Here is a 15,879-nt window from a genome sequence, read left to right as displayed (position 1 = left end):
ATCAACAATAATGCTCCTTGACAGACCTAATGTACATCTACTCCAACGCTCTCGTGAGCGGTTGTCGCTGGCAACCAACATAATAAACACCAACGCGGACACCCTGTGCCATCGACACTAGCTGCACTATATAGTAGCCCGGACCGAGTCGACATTCCTTTATATTGGACAGATATCGGACGATCACAACTAGGGACGGAACTTTACGTGAACAACCACAACTAAGGAGGAAATTTAATGTATTTCATAGTCTTAGCAAACGACCATGTTAAGTTAACGGATGTCGATTAATTACCTATCGCTTCATTATCGTTTCGATGTCAACCCCAATTAGAACTCAGGTCATAATGATTCACAAAGTTCAGCCGAATGGTGATGGTTGTTCAAATTATACATTTTAAGTAATGCTATGCAGCTCATTATCCGGTCAACAATGAAGCATTTGGGGAATGTATAAAACTATGCCTAAAATGCAATAATCGAAGGAAATGATTATGTCAAACAGCGTTGGAGAAACGTTTGCGCCTTTCATTGGCCCGCAGTTGGAAAGCGCTAATAGCAATTGCAATTATTGAAAAAAAAACTTCTTTTAGCCCACTTTTTATCTGACTAGGTACAGGTTGCACATTATGGAAAACAATAAAATGAAAAATATTGCGTGTTAGAGAAGGTGAAGACAATGCACCCATATATGTAGAAGCGTCCCTTTTCTACTCGTTTGCAAACGAGCATAAACCAGCAAACCAACACCGCGGTATAGGTATAATGTGATAATGACCTAACTCTGTCGTGGTCCGTAAATGACTTGACCGTTTCGCCGCGAGGTCTGCTCCGAGGCGACGGACGTGGCGCGATGACTGCCAGTTTTTTTTTTTTTTAATTTTTAGTCCGAACCTTTTTGATGGGAAGGATTCACAAGGACAGAGCCACCGCTAAGCGAAGCTTGTTGCGATGACCCTGCCCTCTACCCTCCGATCGCGCAATTCCGATTCTATGGCAGAATTTGGAGTCCAAAGTTTAACGTGCGCACAAAGCCGCGCACGGCCGGTCCCCTCGCTGACGTCGCCTGGCTACGGCCTGCCACCAACCGCAACCATACCTGTTAGGAGGCCCATAAATGTCGAGCGCCCGTCGCGCTTCGAACCCGGACTGTCATAACCGGGAACGCGTGCTCTCACCACGCGGAGTCCAACGCTCTAACCAACTGAGCTACGGGACCGGCTCGTGGAAGGGAGACGCTCGGCCGCAGCTCTGCCCCAGCAGCAGGGCTGGGACGGTGTGGTTCGGAGCGTTACTCGGCCTCCGGGACAGCTCTGTCAAACACCCGGCGACTGACAATATCGCTGAGTGTGTACGGCTCCTGATGAGTGTATGCTGAAAGTGCGTCACAACACTAGCGCGTACGTCATGACCATTGGCGCACAAAGGACACGAGGGAGAAGATGCGTCACATCTTCTAAAAAAAAAACTTCACGTCACAAGATGCTCTTCTGCACGGATCTCTTTTTGCCCCCGGGAACACAGTGACAATTTCAAAAGGCGACAGCCGAGTAGTTTGTTTTAATGGACGACAAACAGATAAGTTCCGCTGCGTCGACTCTGTCTCCTGGTATGAACCCACCTAGCAGGTAGGCGGAGCGTTAAAGGAAATAGTTCACTTTTTAACATGGGTTTTGAACTGGAATAGCAGTTCCGTAGCTTGGGCTGAGACGAGCATAAATCAGGAGCTTTTACAGTCCAACGATCACCCTAGGCAAAGATATTCTATTTCTCGTCCCGAAAAAGGTGTCTTGCGTTGAGGATGTGTGCCTTGCATATATTTCCATCCAGTATGAAAAGAGCATGGGTCCCGAAAATTCTTCAGAAACTAGAGAAATTATCTACGAGAACTCTAGAGAAATTCTCGTACTGATCAATTAGGACATTCAGGGGAACATTATCAGATCGAGCAGATCGCCCAAATGCCGGTGGCTGCGATAATTTCTCTGTTTCTGAAGAATTTTCGGGACCCATGCTCTTTTCATACTGGATCGCGAGTGCCTTACAGAAACTGAAAAGTTCTTCCTATATCAAAATATAGAAAAAAAATCTTTTGTTATAAAAAGGTTTTATTTTCTTTGCTGATTATTTTGAACATAAAAAATAATAAATCGTTGCAAAAAAAAATAATTTCGTGAAAGTGAACTATTTCCTTTAACAATGGTTACGAAGCTGCGCACCAGAGGTACAGCATATTCCAGCATCCAGATGATATAAAATAAAACAAATGTGCTCAAAAGCCGATCAGTAGAGACCATGTCAGATGTAAGCCAGATAATTGCGTCAAAGAAACAGTGCAGTAAGGTGGATGTCGGGTTTCCATAGACTTTAATTCTTTTGTCTGTGATTGTTATTTTATTCCGACGAGCTGGATATCAACGCCTACCATAGATGCAATAGGTAGGTACTAAAACATTATTTATAATCAGTAATGCGCATCTACGTGTTCATGCAACTGGGGTAGATTCCTATTCAATCCCAGATCATCAATGGTGCGATTTCTATACATTTTGTCGTAGCATTTCATCCGGCAACGAGTTGAGAAGCGGGCGTGGCACGAGGCAAATGAATGCACTTCCAAAGGCGCAGGCAGTAGCGGCGGAACACCTTCAATTAAGGGGGGGGGGGACACTACCAACTTTTGGTCCCATTCTTTCCATGCAAAGCCCCATGACATGTTAAAATGTCAAAAGCAGGGGGGGGGGGGCACGTGCCCCGGTGCCCCCCGTTCCGCCGCCTATGGGTGCAGGTATGCGTACCTATAGACTGGCTAATAGCCAGGGAACCGGCAGTTAGGTACCATGAAGGGCCGGCAGACGGCAGAGTAGCGTCAAAGGAGGAGGGAGCTGACTGTGCGAAGGTATGTCTGCGGTCGAACCAGACCTCCAGAGTTGCCGCTCGACCTGAGTTTATGGGAACGGCCGACAGTTCCCCAGAGCAGATCTCGACAGAGCGACATGTGTTCTCCAAATCAGCAGTGAAATGCTGGATACTACAGTGCACGCCCATTCTTAACCAACAAAATGTTCAAACACACCTAAGCGCCGGGTCATGGAAACGTAGTGCCTGAAAGTGCTGTGCTGCTGATATATGTAGGTACGGCACAGTTCTAGAGTATTGCCTGATCATAAGCAATGCCGGGTGATTGGAAGCGCCGCAGGGCCAAGAGAATCTGTGCCTCGCGCGTCCGTCGAACCCCAGCGATCCCTCTGGCTCGGGGTCGGTGGCGGTGGCGGCGCCGGTGGCGGTGGCTGTGGGGCTATTTTTACCTGTCGGCGGCCACAGCCGAGCGCCGGTCTCGGGTTGGCCGCGTGCCCTGCGCCGCCGGCGGCCCGGGCCGGTCCTCACCAGCGACCCAGTCCGACGGAAACAAGGAAGTGGGCCGCCGATACAGAGCCGGGCGCGCAGTGGCCGACCGCTGACGGTGCCGGAGCGGATAGTGCAGAGTGGGACACAACACCCGAGCTCCGGAGGCCGCAGGTGGGTGAGACAGAACAGAAACAGAGCGAAGGAGAGGAGGAGAGGTACGGACGGAGGGACGCGACCGGACTCGGTGCCGAGCTCCGAAAGCCGCAGGTGGGTCTGGGTGAGACAGAAGCGGAGGGACGGTCCGAAGGGAAGGTAACGAGGGAGTGCAGAGAGTGGGACACAGCGCCGAGCAGACCACAGGTGGGAGACAGGCGCGGAGGGACAGTCCGGAGGGAGCGAGCCGAGAGGAGACCAAATACCGACGGACCGAAAGTAACGACAGAAGGACGAGACGGAAAATCGACAGAGGAAAGGTTGGACTGGATGCCAGATGTTGTATATGGACAGATAATGGATATGGACTATTGAGGCAGAGGCTATGAACAAAGGACGGATATCGTAAAATCCGATGGAGGTAGGATATAGATAGTGAGCAGAAGCGGCGGAACACCTTCAATTAAGGGAGGGAGGAGGGGGCACTGCCGACTTTTGGTCCCATTCTTTCCATGCAACGCCGATAGGGCTAGTGTTAAAATGGCAAAATCATGGGGGGGGGGGGGGCACGGTGCTCCCTTCCCCCGTTCCGCCGCCTATAATAGTGAGGCCAGGCAGTTGGGTGCAGTGGAGGACAGAAACCTTTTCTTTTTAAACTTTGGTCTGGAGTGTATCGGTGGGATGTACGATTGCTGAGATGCTCGTTTGCTGAGTGAATCGTGACTAATGTGCCATTCGTGATCGTTTGGTACGCCACATTCGGTGTTCAGCTCAACCTGCCGCAAGCAGCAGAGTTTTATACGGCTTCAAAGTAGTTTCAGTGCAGCTTATGAGCAAGAATTGGCGTCGATACGCGCACAATATCCATAAGGTGTTTATGTTTATACTTAGGATAGGTACAGTTGACCGAGCTATAGTAGATCCAAATTTTGTTTGAGATCTAATGCTTTAACTCAAGACGGTGCCAAGCTACCGTTTAGTAGAGTTCTGGTTTTATTGTTTGTAGTAGCCTAGGTTCTGTTTTCTACGCATTTCATTTCTCACCATTTCGAATATCCGTTTCACTAGACCTGTCGTACCCTTATGTTATAAATGAGTCATATGCTGATGACGAGACGTATGACGTCACCGGTGCGTCCCTGAGCTGTCACTGGGCGCGACATCACATCATCTACCTAAATCAGCGTCCTGGCAAGCTTTCCAATGAGCCTGGCACCTGCACATTTAGGTACCTAAATGAGAAATTCCTTTCGAGGAAAGCTGCGTCACCCGAGCGTAGGTAGATACGACAGCCTCACGTGATGAATCTTTTTATACACAGTGTGAAGAGATTTTGATAGCGCTGACTGAAATGACGTTTTCATAATGCCCAGTAAGAATCTTATCAAGAACAAAATATTCGGCATAGATCCACGTCGAACGTAGGTATTTATGTTACAGGGAGTATGCGATTTCAGTTAGTTTGCAACGACCCTAGGGTGGTTGTAACCTCCCTGAACGATCAGTTTGTTTGCAACGACCCTAGGGACGTTACAAAATAACTGCTCGTTCCGGGACGTTGTAACGAAACTAGGGTCGTTGCAACCTCCCTAGTTAGTATGCAACGAACCTAGGGTTGTTTCAAAATAACTAGGGAGTTTAAGAATTCATAGAGTCTCGTTTCACAGGAGGTCCGTCAACAATCTTGTCCAATGAAAATATTGTTCAAACTAGTTCAGTTTAAAAGAAAAGAAGAACAAAATTTGAACATTCAGCTCACGAGTATATGTGGTGCCCGGGACAAAGGACGTAACTGTGATAATTTTGGCTGCATTATATCGCCAGCATATGCTTACATGTAGAAAATATAGTTACTGGGGTAGGTGTGATGGATATTCGTCGCTATCCGTGTGCGGGTTATCCCTCACACTTTGAGGGGTTCGGGCCGAATAAAACCCTTGTTTTTTCGTGATTTTCTCGCGCTAAAAGCGGCCGATCGTGACGAAACTTTCGAGTGTCCTCTACGTTACTGGTTACACATTCCCTATACAGTTAATGATCCCGAAACCAATGACCTTTGGCCTTTGATCTGATTTCTGAGACCATGGCAGACCGAAATGATTTGCCGTTTATGTGAGCGCACATAAAATTGCGTTTCCAGACTTCTATTGTGATTACATATAAACGTGCCAACACATGTGAACTGATGGTTGTCACATGCATCATGATGGGTTTCAAGTTGACTTGTCAGTTGTCGGCCAGGTCAAGGTCATTGACGGTTGGTGACTTCGGGTGACTGTTAAAAATTTTACGATTTTAAGGGATTTTTTAAAGCTTCGTTACGGTCCAAGGGCGGACATCGATACAAGTGGCGCTACTCTAGCGGTAAATCTGAGAACTACTGACCGATCTCTGGTCATGTGACCTTGACCGGCTCCTGAGATTGGGGTCACGTGACACTCGGCCCGTCGGCGACCGCTCCGAAGCGAAAATTCAAGTTTGCAGTGGAACTTTGCATAGACGGACACCAATGACATATGATTCTAGATTAGCATTCGATACAGCGTTTAATTCTACATAGAATGACACTAAATTTAAGAGATTATCTGCCATCACTTCATCGCACTTTTTGTGGAACAGAAAGAATGTCGAGGCGACGTTGCATGCTAACGCAATGGGAGCGTAGCAGGGCGGCGTGCGATATGTACAGATTTATTGCTTTTGCCAACAAGCGAGGCAATAGTAAATTGAATCTAGAATGACATTTGGTACTAAATTTAACGGGCTATTCAATACTACTAATTATTCGAAGAATTAAAATAGCATCTCGTCGCAGATTTCAATTTGATTAGGTACTCGTTAATATTTCCCAGGTTAGGTATGTACCTATTCGGCATTGCTCGTCTGACATTAACCTTCGAGTTTGCATCAAGTTTTCATGTTGATACGTACAATGAAATGTCGATTCTAGATGGCTTTTCAATAAAGTGCTCAATTCTACGCAATATGGCACTATTGAAAAGGATAAATCTGCAATTCCTTCACCGCACTATTAGTGGAACAAAAGGATATTGCATATATTTGCGATGGGAGCGGGACGCCGCCGCGAACGATGCATGCTAATTGATTGTGACCAATAAACAAAGGATTAATACGTTGGTTCCAGAATATTGTCCGGGAACACTTTTTACGGGCTTTTTAATGATACCGGCTATTTGAGGAATGAGAATGATATCTCGTCGCAGATTTTATTTTTCCTACTTGTCTTTATTTGGAGGCCCATGGAGCACTGCTGGCCATACATAAGCTTTTATCAATTTGTATTGGCATGCACGATAAAATGTCGATTCTAGACAAGCATTCGATACAACGTTCAATTCTACACAGAATGACACCAAATTCTAGGGATTATCCGCCATCACTTCACCGCACTTTTTGTGGAACAGAAGGAGTGTCGAGCCGACGTTGCATTTTAATGCAATGGGTGCGTCCAGGGCGGCGTGCGATGTGTGCATATTTATTGCTTTTGCCAACAAGCAAGGCAATGGTGAATTCAATCTAGAATCATGTTGGGTTCTAAATTCAACGGGCTATTCAATGCTGCTAATCATTTGAAGAATTAAAATAATATCTCATCGCAGCTTTCAATATCCTTACCTACTCGTTAATATTTCCCGTCTTACCTATTCGGCATTGCTCGCCCAATAACCAATACCTTCGAGGTTCGCACCAAGTTTTCATACCGATGCGCAAAATTATGTGCAGATTCTATATAGCTGTTTGATAAAGCAATCAATTCTACACAATATGGCACTGCTGAAAAGGATAATTCTGCTATCACTTCACAGCACTATTTGTGAAATAGATTATAGAAGGATGTTTCATCGTTTCGCGAGAGGAGTGGGACCCCGCCACCGGCCACGAACGATGTACCTATGCTACTCGACTGTTTGTTGCCAATAAACAAAGGAATAATACGGTGGTTCGATAATCGTGTCCGGTCCGGGAATACATTTTACGGCCTTTTTAATGATACCGGCCATTCGAGGAATGAGAATGATAACTCGTCGCAGATTTTATTTTTCTTCTTGTCTTTATTTGGAGAACCATGAGCACTGCTGGCCATACCAAGCTTTTATCAATTTTTATTGGCGTGCACGATAAAATGTCGATTCTAGACAAGCATTAGATACAGCGTTCAATTCTACACAGAATGACACCAGATTCGAGAAATTATCCGCCATCACTTCATCGCACTTTTTGTGGAACAGAAGGAGTGTCGAGCCGACGTTGCATTTTAATACAATGGGTGCGTCCAGGGCGGCGTGCGATGTGTGCATATTTATTGCTTTTGCCAACAAGCAAGGCAATAGTAAATTCAATCTAGAATCATGTTTGGTATTAAATTTAACGGGCTATTCAATGCTACTACTCAATCGAAGAATGAAAATAACATCTCGTCGCAGATTTCAATTTGCTTATTCGTTGATATTTCCCAGGTTACCTATTCGGCATTGCTGGCCTGGCAACAATAATCTTCGAGTTCGCACCAAGTTTTCATATTGATGCGCACAATGAAATATAGATTCTAGATGGCTGTTCAATAAAATGCTCAATTCTGCACACAACATGGCACTACCGAAAAGGATAAATCGGCTATCACTTCTCCGCACTACTTGTGCAACAAAAGGATATTGCATATTTTGCGATGGGAGCGGGGCGCCGCCGGGAAATATGCATGCCAATTGTTTGGTGCCAATAAATAAGGGGATAGTACATTGGTTCTAGAATCGCATCTGGGAACACATTTTACGGGCTATTCAATAATACTGATTATTCGAAGAATGAGCATGATATCTCGTCGCAGATTTCATGTGTCCTACTTGTCTTTATTTAGAGGCGCATTGGGCACTACTGGCTATACATTCTTCAATTCTTCTATCAATTTGTTATGGACGTGCACGATAAAATGTCGATTCTAGACAAGCATTAGATACAGCGTTCAATTATACACAGAATAACACCAGATTCGAGGGATTATCCGCCATCACTTCATCGCACTTTTTGTGGAACAGAAGGAGTGTCGAGCCGACGTCGCATTTTAATACAATGGGTGCGTCCAGGGCGGCGTGCGATATGTGCATATTTATTGCTTTTGCCAACAAGCAAGGCAATAGTAAATTCAATCTAGAATCATGTTTGGTACTAAATTTAACGGGCTATTCAATGCTACTAATCAATCGAAGAATGAAAATAACATCTCGTCGCAGATTTCAATTTGCTTATTCGTTAATATTTCCCAGGTTACCTATTCGGCATTGCTGGCCTGGCAACAATAATCTTCGAGTTCGCACCAAGTTTTCATATTGATGCGCACAATGAAATGTAGATTCTAGATGGCTGTTCAATAAAATGCTCAATTCTACACAACATGGCACTACCGAAAAGGATAAATCGGCTATCACTTCTCCGCACTACTTGTGCAACAAAAGGATATTGCATATTTTGCGATGGGAGCGGGGCGCCGCCGGGAAATATGCATGCCAATTGTTTGGTGCCAATAAATAAGGGGATAGTACATTGGTTCTAGAATCGCGTCTGGGAACACATTTTACGGGCTATTCAATAATACTGATTATTCGAAGAATGAGCATGATATCTCGTCGCAGATTTCATGTGTCCTACTTGTCTTTATTTAGAGGCGCATTGGGCACTACTGGCTATACATTCTTCAATTCTTCTATTAATTTCTTATGGACGTGCACGATAAAATGTCGATTCTAGACAAGCATTAGATACAGCGTTCAATTCTACACAGAATAACACCAGATTCGAGGGATTATCCGCCATCACTTCGTCGCACTTTTTGTGGAACAGAAGGAGTGTCGAGCCGACGTCGCATTTCAATACAATGGGTGCGTCCAGGGCGGCGTGCGATGTGTGCATATTTATTGCTTTTGCCAACAAGCAAGGCAATAGTAAATTCAATCTAGAATCATGTTTGGTACTAAATTTAACGGGATATTCAATGCTACTAATAAATCGAAGAATGAAAATAACATCTCGTCGCAGATTTCAATTTGCTTATTCGTTAATATTTCCCAGGTTACCTATTCGGCATTGCTGGTCTGGCAACAACAATCTTCGAGTTCGCACCAAGTTTTCATATTGATGCGCACAATGAAATGTAGATTCTAGATGGCTGTTTAATAAAATGCTCAATTCTACACAACATGGCACTACCGAAAAGGATAAATCGGCTATCACTTCTCCGCACTATTTGTGCAACAAAAGGATATTGCATATTTTGCGATGAGAGCGGGGCGCCGCCGGGAAATATGCATGCCAATTAATTGTTTGGTGCCAATAAATAAGGGGATAGTACATTGGTTCTAGAATCGCGTCTGGGAACACATTTTACGGGCTATTCAATAATGCTGATTATTCGAAGAATGAGCATGATATCTCGTCGCAGATTTCATGTGTCCTACTTGTCTTTATTTAGAGGCCCTTTGGGCACTGCTGGCTATACATTCTTCAATTTTTCTATCATTTTCTTATGGACGTGCACGATAAAATGTCGATTCTAGACAACCATTAGATACAGCGTTCAATTCTACACAGAATGACACCAGATTCGAGGGATTATCCGCCATCACTTCATCGCACTTTTTGTGGAACAGAAGGAGTGTCGAGCCGACGTCGCATTTTAATACAATGGGTGCGTCCAAGGCGGCGTGCGATGTGTGCATATTTATTGCTTTTGCCAACAAGCAAGGCAATAGTAAATTCAATCTAGAATCACGTTTGGTGCTAAATTTAACGGGCTATTCAATGCTACTAATCAATCGAAGAATGAAAATAACATCTCGTCGCAGATTTCAATCTGCTTATTCGTTAATATTTCTCAGGTTACCCATTCGGCATTGCTGGCCTGACAACAATAGTCTTCGAGTTCGCACCAAGTTTTCATATCGATGCGGAAAATGAAATGTCGATTCTAGATGGCTGTGCAATAAAGCATTCAATTCTACACAGTATGGCACTGTTGAAAAGGATAAATCGGCTATCACTTCACCGCAGTATTTGTTGAACAAAAGGATGTTATATAGTTTCGCGAGGGGAGTGGGGCCCCGCCACGAACGATGTATGCCGTTCGATTGTTTGCTGCTAATAAACATGGGGAAAGTATCCTGGTTCTACATATGGAATCACTTCCTAGAATATGTTCTACGGGCTATCAAATGATATTAGTTATTCGAAGAACAAAAATGATATACCGTTGAAGATTTTATTTCCCCTACATACCTATCGGAATTCGAACGCTCATAGAGCATTACTTGACAGACCTGCAAATACAAAGCCTGGCCAACAAAGCACCATGAATCTCCAAATAAAGACAAAAAGAAAATGAAGCCTGCGAGCAGATACCATTCTCATTCTTGTAATAATTAGCATCATTGAATAGCTAGCAAAATTTATTCCAGGACACAATTCTACACCCTGATTCTACATACCAATTATTGTTATGTTTGTTGGCAAGAAACATCAGTCGGCATATATTCGCACGCGCGGGACCCGCCAGGCTCCCGTCACGAAAATATGCGACATCTTATTGTTTCACAGAAGTGCGGAGGAGTTCCATCCGCGTAGAAATTAGTGCTTTATCGACCAGCTGTCTAGAATCGACATTTTATTTTGCACGTCAATAGGAAAACTTAATACTGAAACTCAAAGTTTATTGTTGTCAGGCCCAGCAATGCCGAATGAGCCGCGAACTATGAACAAGAAAGTTGAAGGCTGCAACAAAACAGCGTTCTTGTTCTTCGAATAATAAATAGCATTAGAAAGTTCAACAAATTTAGTATCATGCATGATTCTAGATTCAATTTATCGTTCCCTTTCTTCTTGGCAAAAGCAACAAGTCTGCACACAGTAGGTACACGCCGCTCTGAAAGGCTCCCATTGCGTTAATATGCAATGACGGGCCTTCTGTTCCACAAAACGTGCGATTAAACTATGTGGGGTTATCCCTTATTTTTAGTGTCATTTTGTGCAGAATTGAACGCTTTATCAACAGCTTGTTAAAAATCGACATTTTATCGTGCATGTCGATAACAAAATTAATAGAAACGTAGATCTGGCTAGCGATGCTACATGGACCTCCAAGTACCTAAAGATAGTAGGGAAAATGAAATCTGCGACGAGGTATCCTCAATCCTCATTCTTCGAATAATTATTATCATTGAATAGCCCGTAAAATCTTTTCCCGGATGTGATTTTAAAACCAATATATTCTTCCGTTGGTTGTTGGCAAAAAATAATATATCATGGGGTTCAAGTCGTTCTGCGTTCACGGCCACGCCCCGCTCTCATCGGGGAAATATGCAGCATGACTTTGTTCCACAATTAGCGCCGTGAAGTGATAGCAGATTTTCCCTTTTAATAGCGTCATACTGTGAAGAATTGAACACTTTAGGTATCGGACACCTTTCTTGATCTAGAATCGGTCGACTGCATTGTGCGTGTCAACATGAAACTTGACATAGGTAACTCGAAGTTTATTGTTATCAGGCCCAGCAATGCAGAATGAGCCGTGAACACTGAGCTATGAACGAGTAAGGAAATTGAAATCTGTGACGAGATGTTATTTTGATGTTTCGAATCAGGGCCTCGGCTAAGGAATTTTGACTGGTGGGCCACTTGGGCAGCGACATGGACTGACCTTCGTAGCCATAGCCCCCCCCCCCCATTTTCGATTTCTCCCCAGATTTCGGCCACTTTATTCTGCAAAGAACGTCAGGATGGCATTAAAAAATGTAAAAAAACGGGGCTAGACCCCCCCCCCGACTCTTCAGAGAGAGAGGAGAGAGTAGGGACCCACAAACATCTCAGTGGTGATACTCCGGCGGTGCACATAAAATCGCACAAGTATGCACAAAATATTGACGCAGATTATACAACTTTGGACGATAACTTACGGCCGGTCGGATGTTAAAAATCAGCGAGCCCTGAATGGATCGCTCGCCGACTGGTCGGAGATTCGAAAGCGGTCGGACGGGATCGGGCGCTGTCGGGTGGATCGGGAGGAATTGTGAACAGCACGAGTGCAGCCTTATATATAAAGTGGGTTGTGGCAGGAACCCCAGAAGGGGGTTGTAGCAGCAACCCGAACATCTCTGAAAATGATCATTAAGCCTATTGGTGTCGCATGGAAAAGAATTGACTCAAAAGCCCAAGCGCACTGCGCAACCCTAATAGTTTCTAAAAACTAAGTGATGTACACTTCTGGTGAACAGTGTCCCAAACTTCAGATTTCTCTTGGGTGTTTGAGTGGAAAATTCTAGCCCCCCAAAATGTGAGAGTGAAAAATTATCCATTCTTATTCTTGAGTGTCATCTTCAGCCCGAATGAGAAATTTTTGAACGCTGACTGTGAACGCCGTTCGAAATTCGTCCGACTGGTCAGATGTGCGACTGCAACATCATACCGGTCGTGAAGACGCATAATATCGCTTGCAGACTTCAATCGGCTGGAAGTTGCCGACACTACCTCTAGTTTGACTCTGGCTTATATCGTGTCTATCGGCGAGCCATCTGAGATCGCTCGCAGGCTTATCCCCGACCGTCTGAACTGGTCTGTTCTTTATTCGTAGTTTTTATTGTAACCGACTGGTCTGCGGCAGATGCTTATGTGACTGCAACCACTCGATCGATCGGAAAGCTTGCAAGAACTCTCGCATACCTCGATCGGCAGGAAGCCGCCGACACTATCTGTAATTGACAGAGGCAGACGTCTTTCACAATTATTGCATAAAATTCAAAGCCTCGGTCACACTTCACCGGATTGGACCAACGGACGAGAAACGGACGAGAACTGTCAGCGTCCGGTGATGTCCGTTTGTTTCCGTTGGACGTCCGTTTGTCATCCGTTAATATCCGTTCCATGTCCGGTGGTGTCCGGTTGAGCACACCGGACACCACCGGACATGGAACGGATACGGATGAGAAACGGACGTCAACGGAAACGAACGGACATCCCCCGGACCCCGGACATCACCGGACGCCATCCGTTTCTCGTCCATTGGTCCAATCCGGTGAAGTGTGACCGAGGCTTAACCTACGGCTGTCTCAAGAAACCGGGAATGGTGATGGTATTAGGCGGGCAACGACGATCAACTTCTTACTTTTAATAAATGCAACAATGACAACAATGTAGTAGGTAGGGCCTCTGTCTCTGTCTGTATCACAATGTTACCTACGTCGTGATGAAAATGTGAAAACTTAGATTTTTCGGAAAATTACTGGTGGGCCAAATCTTTGAGGCTGGTGGGCCATTTCGGGTCACTGGTGGGCCATTTGGCCCACCAGTTAACATGTTAGACGAGGCCCTGTTTCGAATACCTAATAAGTAGGTGCCAGTGCATGGCCCGTTAAATTTAGTACCGGACACGATTCCAGATTCAAATTAATATTGCTCTGCTTCTTGGCAAAAGCAATAAGTCTGCACACGTCATAGGCCACAGTGTACGCTCCCATTGCTTAACCACGGTGACTATGCTATAGCATGCAATGTCGGCTGGACATTCTTTCTGTTACACAAAAAAAGTGCGATGAAGTGATGGCAGATAATCTCTTGAATTTAAGGTCATTCTGTGTAAAATTAAACGCTGTATCGAATGCTAGTCTAGAATCATATGTCAATGATGTCTGTCAATGCAAAATTGCACTGCAAACTTGAATTTTCTCGTGGGACCGGCCGCCGGCGGGCCGAGCGTCACGTGACCCCAATCTCAGGAGCCGGTCAAGGTCACATGGCCTGAGTACAGTTAGTAGTTCCCAGATTCGCCGCCAGAGTAGCGCCACTTGCAACGGAGTAAAAGAATGCTACATTGCGCGGTAGGCTTTTAAAATGAACTTGAATATTTCTTCTTTGCCGACAGAACCCCAATGTCCCCGCTTGTAATTGTTATTGGACCCTAACGTATTTCGAATCCAGCATTCGTTGAGACAATTGAGAAGTACGTATAGTTGTGGTGCCAATGCAACTTGCTACGAAGCTGTCGCTGGTGCCTGGTGGTTTAGGTACACCTCCTATAAACAGGTGGTGCGGGTGGGACCCCTACTACTTGACCCAAACTTACCCAACTCAGCCTAGCTTAATCCTCGCCCCCCCCCCCTAGTTTTTTTTTCGCGATAGCTCCAAACATGCCAGCTACAGAGAGCTGAAACTAGGCATGCCTGACCTTTGATTCAAGCCGGATCTTGTGACACCAACCAGATTTTCAGGTCAGGTCAGGTTACTGACCTATGACGTCATAAGTGGACGGTCCTCAGATGCCGCAACTTCGCAACGCCCTCAGTCCCAGAGGAGCTTTTACAGGAGGATGAACTTACAGTACGTGCATCTTCTAGAAGTCTCACAACTTGTGCCTCTAGGATTTTTCCTAAAGATCACATGAGGTCAGGTCGGTCACGTGACCTCACCACTATAAGCCAATGGAGAAAAATGAAAACTGCTATTCTGGCGCCGGGAACGATCTCAAACTATCTCAAGCACACGGATCGTGATTTCATGCACTCCTTGCAAGGTTAGATGCTTCAATTTGGCAGCTTTTCGTTAATAACCCGCGCCCTGGTGGGGTCTGTTTATAACGCGACCTGGTGGGGGGGGGGGGCTATTTTTTGCCCCCCCCCCTCATATCTCCGAAACTACTGGACGGATCCGCAAAATTCAAACGGCGTTCGAAAGGCCTGTCAAATTTGTCGAGGGAAACCAAATTTCATTGACCTCGGGGTCACCGATGACGTCACAGGTCAGGTCAAAGATGAAATGTTTCACCGTTCACGGGTCTTCTAGGGAATGCGCTATAACACCGAGGAAAACGTATTTTGTCGAGAATCAGCGGTAGGGCGTCAATTGCCTAGTAGATATATTGCTATTAGAGGTCACTGGCAATACCAGGTCAGGTCACAGGTCAGGTCACCAAGGGTCACAGGTCAGGTCACATGAGCCCAACTTTACTAAGGTTGTGTGATACATGTTTTATGGCCAATTTTTCATTTCCAACTCAATGGTGTTGGTTATAAGACTATCAGGTACGGCTTAGGTCACTTTCTGGTGAAGTTCAGGTCAAGATCAGGTCAAGGTCAGGCCAAAAAAGGTCAAATTTTAAAGTTGATAGTTTTGCATAAAATGGGTATTGATTCGATGCAGCTCGTCACGAGGAGTCTAATGGTGGTCTTTGTTTTGCGCTACGGGGTCTAGAACTCTTAAAAATGGAGTTTGAAAATTTGACGTCATCAATTTTGAACAGTTTTTTCGCTATAACTTCGCCAAAAAAAGAGGTATCAATCTCAAATTTGGTATGTGGATGGAAGGCGGTAAGGACTATCACAT

The 15,879-nt window shown here is 45.1% G+C and overlaps 1 protein-coding gene across 5 annotated transcripts in view; it reads left to right on the top strand.

Annotated features, from left to right (window-relative positions):
- Positions 1 to 3,312: 3,312 nt before the first annotated feature.
- LOC122379919 (protein SPT2 homolog) overlaps positions 3,313 to 15,879 on the top strand; it is a 37,409-nt gene continuing 24,842 nt past the window's right edge. For 2 of the 5 annotated variants that reach the window (XM_043362569.1, XM_043362565.1), the window contains exon 1: positions 3,354 to 3,615. The gene's annotated coding sequence lies outside the window, so the exon portion shown is untranslated. Of the gene's footprint in view, positions 3,616 to 15,879 lie in introns of all 5 variants that reach the window. The other 3 variants (XM_043362570.1, XM_043362568.1, XM_043362564.1) reach the window with 3 other exon arrangements.

Source organism: Amphibalanus amphitrite, unplaced genomic scaffold (assembly GCF_019059575.1).
Source record: "Amphibalanus amphitrite isolate SeventyFive unplaced genomic scaffold, NRLGWU_Aamphi_draft 000087F_arrow, whole genome shotgun sequence".
NCBI classification, from domain to species: Eukaryota; Metazoa; Arthropoda; class Thecostraca; order Balanomorpha; family Balanidae; genus Amphibalanus; species Amphibalanus amphitrite.
Note: the sequence above shows the minus strand (reverse complement) of the source record. Positions and strands in the feature narration are given on the sequence as shown.